The sequence below is a fragment of the Lampris incognitus genome, chromosome 21 (genome assembly GCF_029633865.1).
Source record: "Lampris incognitus isolate fLamInc1 chromosome 21, fLamInc1.hap2, whole genome shotgun sequence".
Lineage (NCBI taxonomy): Eukaryota > Metazoa > Chordata > Actinopteri > Lampriformes > Lampridae > Lampris > Lampris incognitus.
The window spans coordinates 16,477,670-16,497,519 of NC_079231.1; the positions used below are offsets into that span (position 1 = coordinate 16,477,670).

Sequence of the window (19,850 nt, forward strand, 5' to 3'; positions counted from 1 at the left end):
GGGGGTCCGCGGACCCCTAGTGGTCCGTGGTGTAATTGCAAGGGGTCCGTGAAAATAAACTATCTTTAAAAAAAAGATCCTATGACATTTATAGAAATAGGATTATTTTACTCAAATGTGACCGAGACCTTTATCTACCTAAACTATAAAGGGTAACAGGACTTTTTTCTCTAATTACATCTGTTTCACAAGTGTCATTTATTGTATTTTAATAAGAGATCTCGCTCCCGTTTGCATTGTTAAAAGTTACTGAATACATATTCTGTTCTGTTACATATATCTGAAAGTTACTGAATACATATTCTGTTTTGTTACATATATCTGAAAGTTACTGAATACATATTCTGTTTTGTTAACTATATCTGAAAGTTACTGAATACATATTCTGTTCTGTTACATATATCTGAAAGTTACTGAATACATATTCTGTTTTGTTAACTATATCTGAAAGTTACTGAATACATATTCTGTTTTGTTACATATATCTGAAAGTTACTGAATACATATTCTGTTTTGTTAACTATATCTGAAAGTTACTGAATACATATTCTGTTTTGTTAACTATATCTGAAAGTTACTGAATACATATTCTGTTTTGTTACATATATCTGAAAGTTACTGAATACATATTCTGTTTTGTTAACTATATCTGAAAGTTACTGAATACATATTCTGTTTTGTTACATATATCTGAAAGTTACTGAATATATATTCTGTGTTGTTACATATATCTGAAAGTTACTGAATACATATTCTGTTTTGTTACATATATCTGAAAGTTGCTGAATACATATTCTGTCTTGTTACATATATCTGAAAGTTACTGAATACATATTCTGTTTTGTTAACTATATCTGTAAGTTACTGAATACATATTCTGTTTTGTTAACTATATCTGAAAGTTACTGAATACATATTCTGTTATGTTACATATATCTGAAAGTTACTGAATACATATTCTGTTTTGTTAACTATATCTGAAAGTTACTGAATACATATTCTGTTTTGTTAACTATATCTGAAAGTTACTGAATACATATTCTGTTTTGTTACATATATCTGAAAGTTACTGAATACATATTCTGTGTTGTTACATATATCTGAAAGTTACTGAATACATATTCTGTTTTGTTACATATATCTGAAAGTTACTGAATACATATTCTGTTTTGTTAACTATATCTGAAAGTTACTGAATACATATTCTGTCTTGTTACATATATCTGAAAGTTACTGAATACATATTCTGTTTTGTTAACTATATCTGAAAGTTACTGAATACATATTCTGTTATGTTACATATATCTGAAAGTTACTGAATACATATTCTGTTTTGTTACATGTATCTGAAAGTTACTGAATACATATTCTGTTTTGTTACATATATCTGAAAGTTACTGAATACATATTCTGTTTTGTTAACTATATCTGAAAGTTACTGAATACATATTCTGTTTTGTTAACTATATCTGAAAGTTACTGAATACATATTCTGTTCTGTTACATATATCTGAAAGTTACTGAATACATATTCTGTTTTGTTACATATATCTGAAAGTTACTGAATACATATTCTGTTTTGTTACATATATCTGAAAGTTACTGAATACATATTCTGTGTTGTTACATATATCTGAAAGTTACTGCATAAGAATTCTGTTGTGTTAACTATATCTAAGTTACAACTGAAAGCTCTTATTTTTGCCCCAAAGAGTGAATAAATGCTATAATGCAATTTAAAATGCAGTTTCTACTGTTTCTATCAAATTGCAACCCCCCTCCCCCAAGATCAGGTGGAGGGGTCCTCAGGGTAGATCAAAAATACGCAGGGGGTCCAGGACCCCAAAAAGGTTGAGAACCACTGGTCTAGATGAACGACTTCATGGGTGCAGCCCGCTTATCTCTGGTTTTCTACGCAGCCGGGCTATCTATGACGGCGTGCTTATGTAACGAGTTGATCTCGTTATGAATGAAGTATGAAGTGTTGGACACAAGTGTTGATAATGGGACAGGGGGGCGGGCCGTGGCAGCAGAACACAACTTACTCCGGGTTTTGGGTCTGGGGGTGGCACGTTTGGCCTCACAGCCTTTGATCAGACAAGACTTTGCTTAATGAAATCAAACGACACAGAGCTGCGGTCCCACTCACCTGACCGGCCGTGAGGAATGTCCGTCAAATCGCACACAGAGCTGCAACACCGTCACCTGCAAGACAAAAGAGGCGCGGGCGGGTTAATTTAACCGAATCAGCACGCCGGCCTCAGATGGCCGGCGTTATTTCACCCAACCCCGTTCCCCCCTACAGCACAACCACCCAAACAATATGATGAGAACAACACGCTACTGTCCGACTACAGATGCAGCATCCATACAGCAACCAGTTGATCAATCCATCCATCCATCACCCAAACCGCTCATCCTGCTCTCAGGGTGGCGGGGATGCTGTAGCCTGTCCCAGCAGTCATTAGGTGGCTGGCGAGGAGACACCCTGGACAGGCCGCCAGGCCTTCACAGGGGCCCACACATATAATATTATATATATATATATATAATAACAATATAATAATATTATACAACATAACATCATATATAAATCAGTGCACGACCCCAGATGTGTAGACTCGACCAACAGGTCGGACCCCCCCGTCGACAGGCCAATGCAGTCGCCCGTGGCGCGGGGAACCCGGCGCGGGGGGGGAACCCCCCCCCCCCCCAGGTTCAATCCCACCAAATGTAGCACGAATTCAGGGGGGCGGGCGGGCTCGAACCTGGGTTCCCCGCACCACGGGCAACCACACCAATCAGTCGACCAAAGGGCCCGACCCGCTAGCAAACGGGTCGACACATCTGTGGTCGTACTCTATGTATTGTAGCGAATTTGCGCGCTGGGGGGGGGGGGGGGGGGGCAGCCAGGACGCGAACCCGAGCAGTCGGTTTAAGGTGTTTATATTTTACAACACGTTTTTGCAATTAATATCACAGATATGTTTTAGAAATCACAACCTGAAGTTGGTGCTACATGTGAACCTTGTGTGAGTCTTTCTTAAGAAAGAAGAAGAAAGCTACTTTGTTTTTGCCATGGTACAGGTTACAGTGAATGTGTCCATCCTACTGTCCACTTCTTCTTCCTATTGCCTTGCTCAGGGGCACAGACAGGAGTATTAACCCGAAGGGCCCAGACACACCAAACCGATTGGCGGCGACGGAGGCCGACTGTTGCCTCACCTCACGTCGCCTGCCGTCTGGGCCAAAAAGTAGCGTTTGAACACACGGCCAAGACAACAGCCGACGGCCCCGATCCGCTGAGCTGAACAGCCGATCAGAGTGAGCTCTCTCACCGACGGGCTCCACCGATTCAACGTGCTGAACCGGCCGACAAGCCGCCGATGGGGGTCCGACTAGTGCAGGACACACTGCAAAAACTAGGGTCGCCGACGGCCTGGTGGGTCAGGTCCCTAACTCGCCTGTCTTTTTGATGCTGGGAGGAAACCGGAGCACCAGGAGGAAGCCCACACAGACACGGGGAGAACATGCAAACTCCACACAGAAAGGACCCGGGACGGCCTGGGGTTCGAACCCAGGACCTTCTTGCTGTGAGGCAACAGCGCTAACCCCTGGGCCACCGAGCCGCCAAAGACCGGCGAGACTGACAGCTGCATTACGCACATGGGACCAGGTGGTGGACTCCGAGCAGTAAAAACACCTCTCCCTCCCATCAGCTGAAGGACTTTCTGCACCCAGCTACTACGACCCTCGAACAGACGCCCCCGCTCCCTTGTGCAACGGCTTAGGGACGGACGCCTGCGTGTCCTCAAGGCCGAGACACGTTTCTGCAGAGGTACGCCTCGAACGCCGTTTCCACGTTTTTTTAAAAATTATTTTCATAAATTTATTTCTACTTTTTCTCCTTATCCCACCCGAATAACTCCCCTGGCTCACGTTTCCACGGGAAGGAGAGAGTCCTAACACCAGTTTTCCCTTGGTTTGACGTGATTTCCGCTAGAAGCAAACACCGGATTTATTTGTCCACCGCCACAAATGTTGACACTTAGATAGCCAAGATAGCACTCGCAAAGATTAGCAAAGTACTGGAGTATATGATAACGATAACTCAGAGGTCACAAGGTCTTCTGAGTGACTGAATATAACTACCCATCACTTGCGCCTTTTTTGGGGGGGGGGGTTCCCCCCCCTTTTCTCCCCGTACTTGGCCAATTACCCTATTTTCTGAGCCGTCCCGGTTGCTGCTCCACCCCCTCTGCTGATCCGGAGAGGGCTGCAGACTACCACATGTGGGGTCGCCAGCCACTTCTTTTCACCTGGCAGTGAGGAGTTTCACCGGGGGGGTAGCGCGTGGGAGGATCACGCTATTCCCCCTCCCCCCTGAACAGGCGCCCCGACCGACCAGAGGAGGTGCTAGTGCAGTGAACAGGATACATACCCACATGCGGCTTCCCACCTGCACACACGGCCAATTGTGTCTGTAGGGACGCCCGACCAAGCCGGAGGGAACACGGGGATTCGAACCGGCGATCCCCGTGTTGGTAGGCAACGGAATAGACCGCCACACCACCCCGACGCCCCCCACTTGTGCCACTTTTAAAGACCAGTGCCAGGCTCCTCACCTATTTCTCAGAGCCCCTGAAAAACATAATTTCCTTCCTGGGTTTCTTATCACAAGCAGCGTGAACACGCCGCTGCCTGCAGAAAGAGGAACAACACCACACTCCCACATGACAGACGTCAGCTTTCCTGCACTCCTGCTCTCCTCTTGCTGCTTTTGTTGGGTGGGACTGTTTTGAGGTTGGTGACCTGAGAAAATTTGTGGGTTCTGATGTTTCAGTCCAAAACTGAGGCGACGCCCATGTCGCCCACGCCTCCGCCACGCTCCAGCCCGACACCTGAGTCACCAAGACTTGCACCTTGGGCGTGCAAAGAAAGTCGGCGACAAACGAGCGAAAGTTTAGAGGGCACGAAGAAGTGTTCATAAAAACGTTATCGGAATGAGACGTAGTGAACTGAGCGCCAGCGTGCACCTCGTAGTCACTTTTTGGGGGTCGCCTAGTTTCAACACTTAATAAAGAAACACAACTGATTTGAGGGGGGGAACTGAGAATAACCTTTATAATCTTTCACACACACACACACACACACACACACACACACACACACACACAAGCACTATTCCAGGCTATGGCAAACCACAAGGGAAACAAAAGAAAAACACTACATGGGTCGACCACACTTGCTCCACGCCACAACTATGTAGTCACACACCGATCAGCCAAAACATTAAAACCACCGACAGGTCAGTGAATAACATTATCCTCTCGTTACAGCGGCGTCTGTCAAGGGGGGGGGGGTATATTAGGCAGCAAGTGAACAGTCAGTTCTTTAAGTTGATGTGTTGGAAGCAGGAAAAATGAGAAAGCGTAAGGATCTGACTGGCTTTGACAAGGGCCAAATTGTGATGGCTGGATGACTGGGTCAGAGCATCTCCAAAATGGTAGGACTCGTGGGGTGTTCCCGGTATGCAGTGGTCAGTGCTACCAAAAGTGGTCCAAGGAAGGACAACCAGTGAACCGGTGACAGGGTCATGGGCGCTCAAGGCTCACTGATGCATGGGGGGGAGTGAAAGCTAACCTGTCTGGTCTGATCCCACAGAAGAGTTGATACTGGCTATGATCTGCAGACCAGTCAAGAGTGCCCGTGATGACCCCTGTCCACAGAAAGCATCTACGGTGGGCACGTGAGCATCAGAACTGGACCATAGCGCAGTGGAAGAAGGTGGCCTGGTCTGATGAATCACATTTTCTTTTACATCATGTGGACGGCTGGGTGTGTGTACATCATTTACCTGGGGAAGAGATGGCATCAGGATGCACTATGGGAAGAAGTCAAGCTGGCGGAGGCCATGTGATGCTCTGTGCAATGTTCTGCTGGGAAACCTTGGGTCCTGGCATTCATGTGGATGTTACTTTGACACGTACCACCTACCTAAACATCACTGCAGACCAGGTACCCCCCTTCATGGCAACAGTATTCCCTGATGGCAGTGGTCTCTTTCAGCAGGATGATGTGCCCTGCCACACTGCAGAAACTGTTCAGGGATGGTTTGAGGAACATAAAGAGTTCAAGGTGTTGCCTTGGCCTCCAAATTCCCCAGATCTCCATCTGATCGAGCATCTGTGGGATGTGCTGGAAACACAAGTCTGATCCATGGAGACCCCACCTCGACCTTACAAGTCTTAAAGGATCTGCCGCTAACATCTTGGTTCCAGATACCAGAGGACACCTTCAGAGGTCTTGTGGAGTCCATGCCTCAAGGGGTCAGAGCTGTTTTGCTGACACGAGGTGGACCTACATGATGTTAGGCAGGTGGTTTTAGTGTTTTGACTGACTGCTGTATGACTAAAACCCAGTCAAGTCTTGAGCATCATGTACGTTTTGCCTTGAAACTCACGTTCAGTGACGAGTCAAGGAACGCAAAGTTGTCTGGTTTTCCGGCAGTGGGACTTCTGCTTGATCCTCGGGAAAATCTCCATCTGCCGGTTCAAAGCTGAATGGGCATCCTACCTGTACTAACTAGCTTTCACTGACCACCACACTGCTGTCAATCATTATGTGATCGGACCACGCCCACACAGTCCCGCCCTGCCAGACTACAGCATGCTTAATTATAGTTCATGGTGCTTTGTTTAGTGCTTTCTAAGTCACACGTCTCTCTAATATCATACAGACATCTTCCAGATTTGAACCAAGGTTCCAGTGGCTTCAGGTATTGGCTCTACATGCGATGGGAAATAGGTCCCACCTTCCCTGCACCAGTCAGATGCAACAACAGCACCAATAGCGGCGAACACCCAAGTGATAAAAAAAACCCACAATCATCAAAAATCAGCTGAAAATAAAAATGAGAAGTTCAAATTAGCATATGAACAGTCAAAAGGAACAAGAGGAACAACTTAAAATAAGCAGCCATGATCATGATTTAGGACCCAGGACAGCAAAAGCACCATCTCCTGTCCAGTTTTGGCCCTGCTCACGAAATGATTTAAGACTTCTCGGGTCCAAGCCCTGAAGCCTTGAGAGGATGCTGTCAGGTGTAAACTCTTGTTTAGGCCACATATGAATTGCAATGATTTGAAAGGGTTAAAAAGACTTTTAAAAACTAAAAACAAGAAGGTTCACCCCAGTCAATCCCAAACCCCAATGCAGCAACTTGGGGAAGAGGAAACGCTTCCCTGGACTCTGCCGAGTTTAACACGAGGAAACCTACACCAGGAAGTGTCACTTGACAGTCAAGAGGATCCAGGCTTCCCATGTACCATGTCGAGGTATGGATAGTGCCGTGTCAATAATATTGGATACAGATAACTCGGGGGGGGGGGGGGCAGGCAGTACTTACAAGTACAGCGCTCTCACACAGTTTTTTCCTATAATACTACATGTTGCACAATTCTGTTGTACTTTTAATTGAAACGATAATCCACCGATGACTAATGTTCAGTTCAATTCACTTCTACTGAAACAAACAAGTCCCCAGGGTAGAACTTGGAGCCTTACATAGCAGGAACATAACACAGCACCTAAGACATCACACAACACAACACAACACAAGACACTTCAAACCACAAGAAATTAGATGACGCAACAACACAAAACTACACATTATGAACCTCTGTACAAGATGCACAGCACACAGCTACATAATGTAACACATCATGAGGAAGTCAACTTTGCAAAACAGTTGTGCATAAAAAGTGCAAAATTGCACAATCTGCAGAAATGTGCAAAACTAAACTGCCACGCTGTCCAGCTGTGTACACATTTCTACTTCCAACAAATGGGTACGTGGCTATGCGCGTCCACCCAGCACGCTTTGTGTCACATGTACCCATCCGCCAACCCTGAGCGACCTTGACCCTGAGCGACCTTGACCCTGAGCGACCTTGACCCTTGCACCCAGCAACTTGTGGATTACACACTCGTGGGTAGGAGAGCCAGCTCGCTCATTGGCTGACCGGCTCGCTCCCTCGTCTCGAGTGCTCCCACTGACATTGCACTGACTTTGCAGTAGCGGCCACATTTTTACGCTCCCTTCCGACGGGCAGAAAGCACGAGGGACGACGTGGAGGGCTGCTATTGCTCCGTGACTGCCGCCCTGAAATATGCCGGATGACAAATGGTCTTTGAGAAAGGACTGGGACAGAGGAAACAAACGCTGAGTCAGAACCGCTTGAGACCCCTCCTTGTGGTGTGTGTGTGTGTGTGTGTGTGTTTGCATATACACTTGTATGCCTGATGTGTGTGTCTGGCAGAGGTGGAGGGAGTACCCAAATCCATACTGGAGTGAAAATAAAGGTACTTTACTAGAAAATCACTTGGCCATAAGTGAGACGCCTAAAGGAATATTATTGGAGTAAAGTCTTCAAATATCTAAATGTATTTAAGTATTAAAAGTACATTCTGGGCATTAAATGTACAATGCTGTCAATCAAGAAAAACAAACAATCATGTTGTTGAATTTATTCTGTGATGCAGAAAAGCTGCCGTAAAAAAACCCTGCAGCGTTACACATGTGCAGCCCAACAACCTCCCACATTCATGTTTACTCACTGCTGACGATTCAGTCATTATATACCACATGACTTCTCCATACAGTCCAACACACACACACACACACGCACACACACGGCCAGGAGTAACTGGGCAGAACCTGGAGGAGCTCTGCTGCCTGTCGTGTAAAATAGAAGGTCACCAAAAGTTTAAGCACTCCAGCAGAGCACAGGCATGATGTGCCCTGAAGATACAAAGTATCAGTAAAGTAACAAAGTATTTTTACTTTCTTGCTGTAATCCACTGGTGTCTGCAGGTCCATTTATGATGACTGATAGTATTTATCCCCGTGTTGGTGTGTGTATGTATGCATGTATGTGTACATGTGCATTATATATATATATTGTAACTGTCTGAAGCCGTGTTTGACCGACTGCCCGTCTCCGAGTTGTGTCTTCGTGTGAGTAGTACAGTGTGTCCACGCGGGTCGGATGCCCGGGCGACGGGTGTTGTATGTGACCTGCTGTGTCCCTCCACCAACCCCTCCACCCCCACTCCCCTCCAGGATTGTTCCAAATCCCCGCGACGGTCTGATCCCGCCGGGCTGCAAAGCATTCCAGGGACCTGGCGACCTGTGAAATCCCAAATCCACCGAGGCATTGGGGGAGGGGGGGAGGGGGTACGGAGGGTCTCTGCATCCCACAGACACACTGAGGGAACAAGTCCACCTCAAATATGTGTGTGTGTGTGTGTGTGTGTGTGTGTAGGAGTGCGTGTGCATCTCTGCTGCTGGTAAGGGGTGTGTGTGTGTGTGTGTTTCATGTGGATGTGTTCACATATATCTATGTTTCACAGCTAAGCATATAACAGGTATTCTGCAGTGTTTGCATGTGCATGTTAAAAGTTAGTGCACTTATGTGTTAGTGTGTGTGTGTGTGTGTGTGTGTGTGTGTGTGTGTGTGCGTGTGTGTGTGTGTGTGCGTGTGTGTGTGAGAGACTGTATAGACCGTTAGCAACGAGCACAGCAACTTTTTGACATGGAGGAGCAGTGAAGCGTGAGGTACATTCTGGCTGGTTGGAGGTCACGGGGGTCATAAAAACCAGGTGGGGCGCCGTGTATTTCAGTGCACTGCTGCGCTGTTAAGCCACCACAGAAGAAGAAAACATCCAACTTGAAACCACAGCCGGGGCCAGAATTTGCGAGGCCTCTGGCCTGTTAGCAGCAGGGCCCAGCTCATGTCCAGCATGAGCTTTCATGCAACATTTTGTCATTCCAAATAAAGTATATATATATATATATATATATATATATATATATAAAAGCTTGATGGAAGGGCATCCGGGTGACATGGCAGTCTATTCTGTTGCCTACCAACACGGGGATCGCTGCCGGTTTGAATCCCTGTGTTACCTCCGGCTTGGTCGGGCGTCCCTACAGACACAAGTGGCCGTGTCTGCGGGTGGGAAGCCGGATGTGGGTATGTGTCCTGGTCACTGCACTAGCGCCTCCCCTGGTCAGTCGGGGCACCTGTTCAGGGGGGAGGGGGAACTGGGAGGAATAGCGTGATCCTCCCACGCGCTACGTCCCCCCGATTAAACTCCTCCCAGGATCGGCAGAGGGGGTGGAGCAATTGGAGGGTTAAAATTGGGAAGAAAAGGGGAAAATAAAAAAAAAGAGCTTGATAGAAACGCAACGAATATCAAATAATTGTGCAGAAATGTCTTTGTGCAAATTGAATTTAATCACATGGTCAGCTTGAGCTGAACGGGTCGCATCTTTTTCATGGGTGTGAAAGTACGGACATACGATGTAGGACAGGTGGGCCTACATTCAGGTTTTATTGGCTTGAACAAAGCTGATGGAAATGTGCCTTAATTTGCGTACCAAGACTTGTGGTTTAGACTGACCATTAACATATTGTATTGGGACACTTCGTAGAAAGGTAGACAGGCAGACAGACAGGAGGGAAACCTGAGGACAATAAATGCCAGTTTGCCCCATCGGGTACGTTTCTGTTCCTCAGACTGGTGCGAATCTCAACTATACATCAATAAGTCCTTTTCTGGTAACTTTTTCTTTTTTGTGGAACCCCCCCCCCCCTCTTTTCCTCCCCAGTTTTACCAGTCCTATTACCCCACCACTCTTCCGAGCCATCCTGGTCTCTGCTCCACCCCCTCTGGCGATCCGGGGAGGGCTGCAGACTACCACATGCCTCCTCCAATACATGTGGAGTCGCCAGCCGCTTCTTTTCACCTGACAGTGAGGAGTTTCACCAGGAGGAAGTAGCGTGTGGGAGGATCACGCTATTCCCCCCAGTTACCCCTCCCCCCTGGACAAGATGCCCCGACCGGCCAGAGGAGGCGCTAGTGCAGCGACCAGGACACATGCAAACATCCGGTTTCCCACCCACAGACATGCCAATTGTGTCTGTAGGGACACCCGACCAAGCCGGAGGTAACATGGGGATTCGAACCGGCGATTTCCATGTTGGTAGGCAACGGAATAGACCACTATGGGTCATTTTCAATGACCCAAGTTTTTGTGGGGGTTTTTGTCAGTGTAGTATTATTGTGACAGTCCTGAATTTCCTTGACTGGGCCTCTTATATTAAATTTTATTCACCTTTTACTAAAAAAAGTAAATTCCTATTTTGATCCATTCTGACCACGGTTCCTCCAGTAACAGAAACATGATAATTGGTGATTATCTATCCTCACACAAACCAGAGAAGAGACTGACTGTGTCTCGCTCGCTCTGTCCCCAAACGACAAAGAAACTACTCCACCGCCATTTATCCGTTTGTCCTCACCTCGTATGCAAATGCAGACTGCACTTTGCTCCTCACCCTGGACCCTCACCCGTTCCAACCACTCCCCCAAGTTTGGAGGGGCTGTCGAGAGCACTCTCACAAACCGTGCACATTTATATAACATCTGACTCAACGGCGACAACCACTTCCAACTCCAGCACCAAACTCAACACGAGAGGGCTTGTGTGTGCGTGTGTGTGTGTCTGGGTGTGTCTGTGTGTGTGTGTGTGTGTGTGTGTGTGTGTGTGTGTGGACTGCGCCTGCCAAAATCAGTTGGATGATCTTTGAAGTGGAGCACTTCGCCACTGATGGGGCTCCTGCAGTTCCACGTGGTGACTCAAAAGGTCACCCAAAACAAAAATCTCTGTCGCTCTCACCCTCTCAGCCCCCCCCCCGTCTCTCTCTACCCCTCTGCCTCTCTCATACACTCGAGTCATCATCATGACCATGTTATGCGGTATCAGCGGCAGACGGACTGTCTCGTATGAACGCGCTCTCTCTCGACAGCCACCTTCTGTTAGGATGCTTTGCTTTCAACTCAAAAGAAGAAGAAAGTCCTCTCTTGGTAGATTAAAGCGGCTCTCCAGGGCTGGATAAGGGACAGGCACGCCGAAGCCGTTTTCATCAGGCTAATTCTTTAAAAGGCCCATTTCTCAGATGCTGGCTCTCGTCCTGGACTGAAAGCATCACTCAGGGGGTAAATACCATCTGAGAACACTGAGATCTGTCAAGTTACCGAGACACGGTGAGCCTGCAGAATGGCCGACACTTCCCCGAAGAACCGGCCGGCCGAGGGCGAACCACCCCCCCACCCCCCCCACAAAGTGATTTTAGCCAAGTCTTCTCTTTACTTGTATGACGGAGAGAAATATAGGATGGAGGAGAAAAAATTATACAGCTGTCGCTAGGCTGCTATTGAAGCAGCGTCTCCTAGCAACCAGCAATACCTGCAGTTACTGGGAATGACGTCATCGTGGGATGTACTAGTGTGTGTGTGTGTGTGTATGAAAACACACACACACACACACCATGTGACTGCTGCAGCTGGCTGGGGAGTGCTGGACTGTGACGGTTTTGACGTCAGCACCGAGGGGGATCACTGGGAAAAGAGACAGAGGACGTGTGAAGGTGTGCCCCCCCCCACCGCCTCTCTTGCCTTGCAATGCTGAGAGGATGAGAGAGAGAGAGAGAGAGAGAGAGAGAGAGATCTTCTAGACTTTTAGAGAAGAGGAGTTGCTATATTAAGCCTTCCCGTGCAAGATCAGCGTGTGTGGATGATAAATGGTGCACGTTTTCCGCATCCCAGCGAGGACGCGGTCCTGTGTGCTGAATGCTGGGTATTCAGGATCATATCCAGTGTCTCAGCCCGCATCCACAGTAAGTCCACATTTTGTACCTCTACGGTATTTTACTATAACACAGACAATGGCAGGTATAAGCCTTTCACAGATATGACAAGCTGGACCTTTTCCTGCCCAAAAAACATAAAAAATGTAGGCCAAGTCAAGTGGGGGGGGGGGGGTTACATGTATTTCCAAGATAACAGGCTAGAAAAAAAGGAAAAAAATGTGGGTGCAGGTACAAAAGCCATGTGGGTGGTTGTGGGATGCAGCCAGACTGACTGCATCTGCTATTCGTCTCCCCTTTATACCCGACGCTAAGGACCAGTGTGTAAATGATATCATGGCCGACACAAGCAACCAACACAAACCATCATGGCCGATACAAACAGCCAACACAAACCATCAAGTCAACCAGGCTGGAATGACCCTCTGACTGCTCGCTAGGGTGGACGCAACACCTTAAACATCACAAATTGACTAGTAAGTATTTCAATAAGGTGTGTTGACCCAACAAACAGACGTACATTACAAAAAGACATTACTGATGCTCAGACTTGGCGGTGGCATTGCAGATGTATGTGGTTTGAATGGGGACTCTAATGCAAATAGGGGTGGGTAGGGGGCATCCGGGTAGCATGGCGGTCTATTTCGTTGCCTACCAACACGGGGGTAGTCAGTTCGAATCCCCGTGTTACCTCCGGCTTGGTCAGGCACCCCCACAGACACAAGTGGCCGTGTCTGCAGGTGGGAAGGCGAATGCGGGTATGTGTCCTGGTCACTGCACTAGCGCCTCCTCTGGTTGGTCGGGGCGCCTGTTCAGGGGGGAGGGGGAACTGGGGGGGAATAGCGTGATCCTCCCACATGCTAGGCCCCTGGCGAGACTCCTCACTGTCAGGTGAAAACAAGCGGCTGGCGACCCCACCTGTATGGGAGGAGGGGTGTGGTAGTCTGCAGCCCTCCCCGGCTCAACGGAGGGGGCGGAGCAGAGACCAGGACGGCTCGGAAGAGCGGGGTAATTGGACGGGAACAATTGAGGAGAAAAAGGGGAAAAAAGTAGGGATGGTTTCCGGCCCAGCCCCGTCTCTCTGTGGGTGTCTACAGTTGGCTCGCCCAGCACATATCTGTCTCGTCTTTCTCTTCCTGGGGTGTCTTGCTAGATACCGTTTTATTTCTCTCTGCACAGTCCTCACGTACCGTGAGTATAAACTCTGGACGAAGACCTGGGCGTGTGTAATAAAATGTACTCATAATGTCTGCAGGGTTGTCCACTTCCACTTCAGGGTTTCTGAACACGCCCTCCCCGGTTTCAACGCCGATCTGAAACTCCCAGCTTTGCATGCTGGGATTTCTCACTGGGTTTTAACAGGGGAATGATTTGAAACTTTCAAAATGACAGCTAAAAAAAAAACAAGAGCAAAGTTTGTCACACAGCAACCACGTGGGCTCTAACGGGAGATATCAATGAAGACGTTCTGGCATCTTCATCGAAAACGAGGCAACATGATCGAGAACTTCCTCTCCCGACCTCTGCAGGCATGACGAATCAATCACGAGCATCAGCTCTCAAAAAGGCTCAACGAGCAGATCATAGATTAACTCCGCTGGCAGGAAGTTGTAACGCCGTTAACCTTTTGTTTTTTATATATAAACGTTTCGACCTATTTCAGCGGACTTAAACATTTGAACCTCTTTCACAAGGCTGTTTTTAAAGGACTTGCTACATTTAGAGTTACGACCTGTTCATAAATTAATTCACTTCTGTCCCCATGACTTTCTATTGTATTTATAATATCAATTATCAGCTTCCTAATGAAATCAATCCATCACATAACCAGGAACCAGGGACATTTATATTTCCCCCAGCCCACAGCAGTGCAACACAAAGACAAAAACACACATCCAAACCACAAGAACACACATATCCAAACTGCAAATAAACCTACAAAACTATCCATCCATTATCCAAACGGCTTATCCAACTCAGGGTCGCGGGATGCTGGAGCCTATCCCAGCAGTCATTGGGCGGCAGGCGGGGGGGAGACACCCCGGACAGGCTGCCAGGCCATCACGGGGCCACTAGAAAAACTACAAAAACACATATCCAAAACTGAAAATTTCACTGCCCAAGAAAGCAAACGCCAGCCAGGATGACTGTCAGAACTGCTGGTTTGCATGGGCTAGCAGTTAGCTTAGCCTGCCCCGCTTCCGCGTCCTGTCAGACCGCCCTAGGTGCTTCCTCTTTGGGTTTAGCTCCAGGCAGGGCCGTGGTCCTTGGGTCCACAGGACGCAGCAGACCAGCCTCCCCCAGCACCAGCTCTCCCAGCCATCAAATGAAGACAACTTAGACGCAGACGTGGACCAAGACACTGCATGGACGGTACTGGGTGAGGCCGCTGCAAAACTGAGTTCGTGCCGCCATCTTGATCACCTGGGCATGCAGTTATTTCAGACATTCACATAGTTTTAAACTTTCAGATCCCACTTTTAAACTTACAAATTTGGAGTCTTTTTCACTTATTAAACCCTACCCAGTGGTGATGAAAACTGGCAAGTTTCAAAAAGTACTCGCCTCAGAAGCGTGGGGTAACTGGCCAAGTACAATTGGGGAGAAGAAAGGGGGAAGGGGGATCCAAGAAGAAAAAACAAGTTCCTGCACATTAATAATGCACATGAACACATCACTCTCTCAGAAAAGGCCAAGTTAAGACAGACAGACAGACGCACACATACACACAGACACACACACCTCTAAAAATAGGAGGAGAGTGAGAGAGAGATCAAGGCAGGCCAGCCTGGTTCTCGGTGCACTGAGAACGGTGGAGGAGGGGTGGGTGCAAGGCCCCGTGTCACAACAACAGAGTTCGCACTGTAGAGCACCAGACTTCACATCTCTCCTACCCTCTTTCATGTGTGGCGTATTCGAAAATGTTCTGCGCTGTGTCGTCGTCATTTGTACAGCCACACCGCACCACATTAAGGTTTGATAAAGCGGTAAAACACGCACACCTCGACTAGATGTGGTCTGCAGCCAGTCAGCAAGTATGTGGTAACAGGATCCGTCTGCCGGCACATGTAAAATGATATTACATAGACATGCATAAACGTCTGATTACTAATAAACAAGACGACGAGCTAACGGTCCGATAATATGATACCTGAGGCAACTGCAGAGATATCTGCTCTCCCATTAAAGCCCACCAGTCTGTGAACCGGCCCGGGCCACCTTGATAGAACTCGTTTCTAAAACACAAGGGTGGATAAAATACTACCACTGTTCACTTTGGCAATTCCTACAGTCTCCAAAAGTCCCAATCCAGAAAGCATGAAACCAGGGTGGACTTGAACTTGAGATGTAATTTTGTCCCAAAAGCGGCTTGGATAATGGATGGGTGAAAAAAACAAACAAACAAAACGGGCTTCCGGGTGGCGTAGCAGTCTATTCCGTTGCCTACCAACACAGGGATCGCCGGTTCGAATCCCCGTGTTACCTCCGGCTTGGTCGGGATGTCCCTACAGACTATTGGCCGTGTCTGCGGGTGGGAAGCCGGATGTGGGTATGTGTCCTGGTCGCTGCACTAGTGCCTCCTCTGGTCAGTCGGGGTGCCTGTTCAGGGGGGAGGGGGAAATGGGGGGGGATAGCGTGATCCTCCCACGTGCTACATTCCCCTGGCGAAACTCCTCACTGTCAGGTGAAAAGAAGCGGCTGGCGACTCCACATGTATCGGAGGAGGCATGTGGTAGTCTGCAGCCCTCCCCGGATCGGCAGAGGGGGTGGAGCAGAGACCGGGACAGCTCGGAAGAGAGGGGTAATTGGGCAAGTACAAATGGGGAGAAAAAGGGGGCAAAAAAAAAAAAAAAGAAGTTAAATTTGACAATTCCTACAATCTCAAAAAAATCCTGAGCCGGAAAGCACGACACCAGGGTTGAGACTTGAACTTGAAATGCAATTTTGCCCCCCCCCCCAAAAAAACTGGATGAACATACTATCTCATAAAGTGCGACCCCCTCTAAGTTTGGTCGTTGGAAGTGCCTTTGGCCTGGAGGTTTCTTTCTACGCCACAGTTGTTTACATCTTCCCAGCTGGCATGGACGTAAACCAGCTCCTAGTCTAATCCAAACAGGAGACCGGATGCGATTCATTCTCCATTTCATAACAAGATTTTGGTGCGTGCCTGGTCTGTCCTCCCCTGCCCCGGTGCTGATCAGATTGAGGGCTGATAAACGTGTGGCAGCCAGCTAAACCAGTTCTGTTTCGGTTCCCCTGCATACGAGGCAAATAGACGGGTCTATTTTCAATCGCTGTTTGACTCCGAGCTGTGAGAAATGCCACCCGAGTGTGATGATTTCACGGTACTTGTGCCAGATATCTTTCAAATGAAGATGGGGAAAACATGCCGCAGGTTCGCCCCGCACGGCGGAGGCTATTTTTGAGTCTGACAGATTACCTGGATGTAACGGTGCAGGGATATCTCCTTTGATAGCGCCGAGTCGTGTTACGACAAGTATTACGTTCCATAAATTGGCTTTCACACCCACAACACCATTAGAACAAATTGTTCTCGTCTCTTTGGTGCTCTGGTGGAGAAGCCAATTATTACTGAATATTTTTGCCTGTTGTTGCATAAATTGCCAACCAGTAGTCCGACAAATGAAACTGATGTGTAAGATAAGGCGCTCAGCTGGAAAGAAAGTAAAATATGAACAAAGACATTTTTTTTTCCCATTCATATACACACAGGCTCCGTGTTGGAAATCCCCCCCCCTTTTCTCCCCAGTTGTAACTGGACAATTATCCCACTCTTCCGAGCCGTCCCAGTCGCTGCTCCACCCCCCTCTGCCGATCCGGGCAGGGCTGCAAACTACCACGTCTCCTCCGACACATGTGGAGTCACCAGCCGTTTCTTTTCAACTGACAGTGAGGAGTTTCACCGGGCGGAGGATCACGCTACCCCCCCCCCCCCAAGTTCTCTCTCCCCCTGAACAGGCGCCCTCGACTGACCAGAGGAGATGCTAGTGCAGTAACGAGGACACATACCCACATTCAGCTTCCCACCTGCAGACACGGCCAACAGTGTTTGTAGGGACGCCCGATCAAGCCGGAGATAACACAGGGATTCCAACCGGTGATCCCCGTGTTAGTCGGCAATGGAATAGACCGCTATGCTACCCGGACGCCCCCTGTGTTGGAAATGTTAACAAGAGCTCCAAGTCTTTGACAAACGTCTTCTATTCTGCTCAAATTCCCACCAGTCATCATGATCTGTGTGGTCCCTTCCAGTGGGGATGAAAAAGCAAAGTTGACACATGTCTATTTAAAGTGGATTATTTAGCTGCATTATAGCGGAAAAATAACACGTTTGATGAAAATGAATGCTGTGGTTTCATACAAATTGACATTAATAATGGATTTAGATGAAACTTGACAGATCCTCTTAGCGGATCAGAATGGCATACGCATTTGAACCTATCCACTGGAGCAGAACAGTGGTTCAGAGGTCATTTCCTATGGAGGAGGATGTGGATGTGACTAAACAGTGAGTTGCAGACTGTCGGTTCACTGGAAATGCCACTTGTCTGCCAGTGTTGAGACTCAGCGGCACTTGCAGAGTTTTATCTCAAAGCATTCATGAGAAATGGTGCAAACAAACAGCGTTTCACCCTTTTTGGGGGGCCTGGACCAGTGGTGTTCAACATGACCACAGTCGCATCTACAATATGTGAAATAATCACCATTTACCGATGCGAAAACAAAGCAATCCTCCCACAATCCCAAACACAAAACTTTCCGACAATCCAGTCCAACAACCAACTACCAGATATAGAAATCCAAGCCATTGCGTGGGCAAATCAAAACCCCGTACACAATTCAACAGGCTTCATGATAAGAATAAGAACAAACTAAGCTAACTATTTATGCCACAATGATACAACACCAGCAATAAAAGCAGTTTAACTCTGCAGTGTCGCTGATTTGAGGATGAACTCCATCCCAGTTGGTGGTCCGAAAACCCGCCGTGCTCCCAGCTGCAGGCCATAGTGAAGATACCCCACATTGGTGCTTTGGTTTAACTGGTCCAATACAGCATGTCGTCAGCCTCTTTCAACTTTGTGCGGCTTTTCGTTATGTTTTCATGAGGATAAACACACAAAAATATCAGGGCCCTGTCGGTGGAATCAGGATTTCGTGTGTAGCTAGCTAACTTCAAGGTTAGTCTGATCGAACCTCGGGTTTTTCTGTCTGATGAGAGTGGTTCACATTTTAGCAGGCTGCATCGCCATGCTAATCCACGCTGCTAACCTCGCCTGCTCCACAGCAGGGTAAGGTCATAAGGATCACAAACAGAGCTGTGAGAGATGTCATTACCACACTTTTTCTAATCTTTTCGCCCCAATTTTATTCAACCAACTACCCCACTCTTCTGAGCCTTCTGGTCGCTGCTCCACCCCCTCTGCTGATCCGGGGAGGGCTGCAGACTACCACATGCCTCCTCCCATACATGTGGAGTCACCAGCCGCTTCTTTTCACCTGACAGTGAGGGGTTTCACCAGGGGGATGTAGCGCGTGGGAGGATCGAGCCATTCCCCCCAGTTCCCCCTCCCCCCCGAACAGGCGCCCTGACTGACCAGAGGAGGCGCTAATGCAGCGACCAGGACACATACCCAGATCCAGCTTCCCAGGGATTCGAACCGGCGATCCCCGTGTTGGTAGGCAACATGCTACGCTACCTGGATGCCCCCATTACAACACATTTTTGTCACAGGAAGATGCATGACAATCACCTCACATGAATGTGTGGTGATTGTCATGTATAGAGGTCAATGTTTTGCCATTTTGCAGGCCTTTTAAATATAATTTGCCACGGGTTTGGGGGGTAAATCTTCCTCTTAATATGCATACTGTAGTAGTGAAAGAGGCGATCACTTCCTCTGGCAATACGCATTCACACTCAAATCTCTGCTATGACAAAACCAGAAGGATTTGCACACCCTTCTTCTGCAGCCATGCCTTGGTAATGTGTGCAGAATGTGGTTTTGCATTGTTCTGTTGAAATATGCATGGGCGTCCCTGGATAAAATGTAATCTTGGAAGGCAGCATGTTGCTCCAAAATCGCCATGTACTTTTCAGCATTAATGGGG

The 19,850-nt window shown here is 47.8% G+C and overlaps 1 long non-coding RNA gene across 1 annotated transcript in view; it reads right to left on the bottom strand.

The window, feature by feature from the left end:
- Nucleotides 1–19,850, bottom strand: part of LOC130131351 (uncharacterized) — a 48,478-nt gene that overhangs the window by 12,671 nt on the left and 15,957 nt on the right. The window contains exon 2 of the long non-coding RNA XR_008812379.1: nt 2,150–2,205. This is a non-coding gene — a long non-coding RNA (uncharacterized LOC130131351). The remainder of the gene's footprint in view (nt 1–2,149; nt 2,206–19,850) is intronic.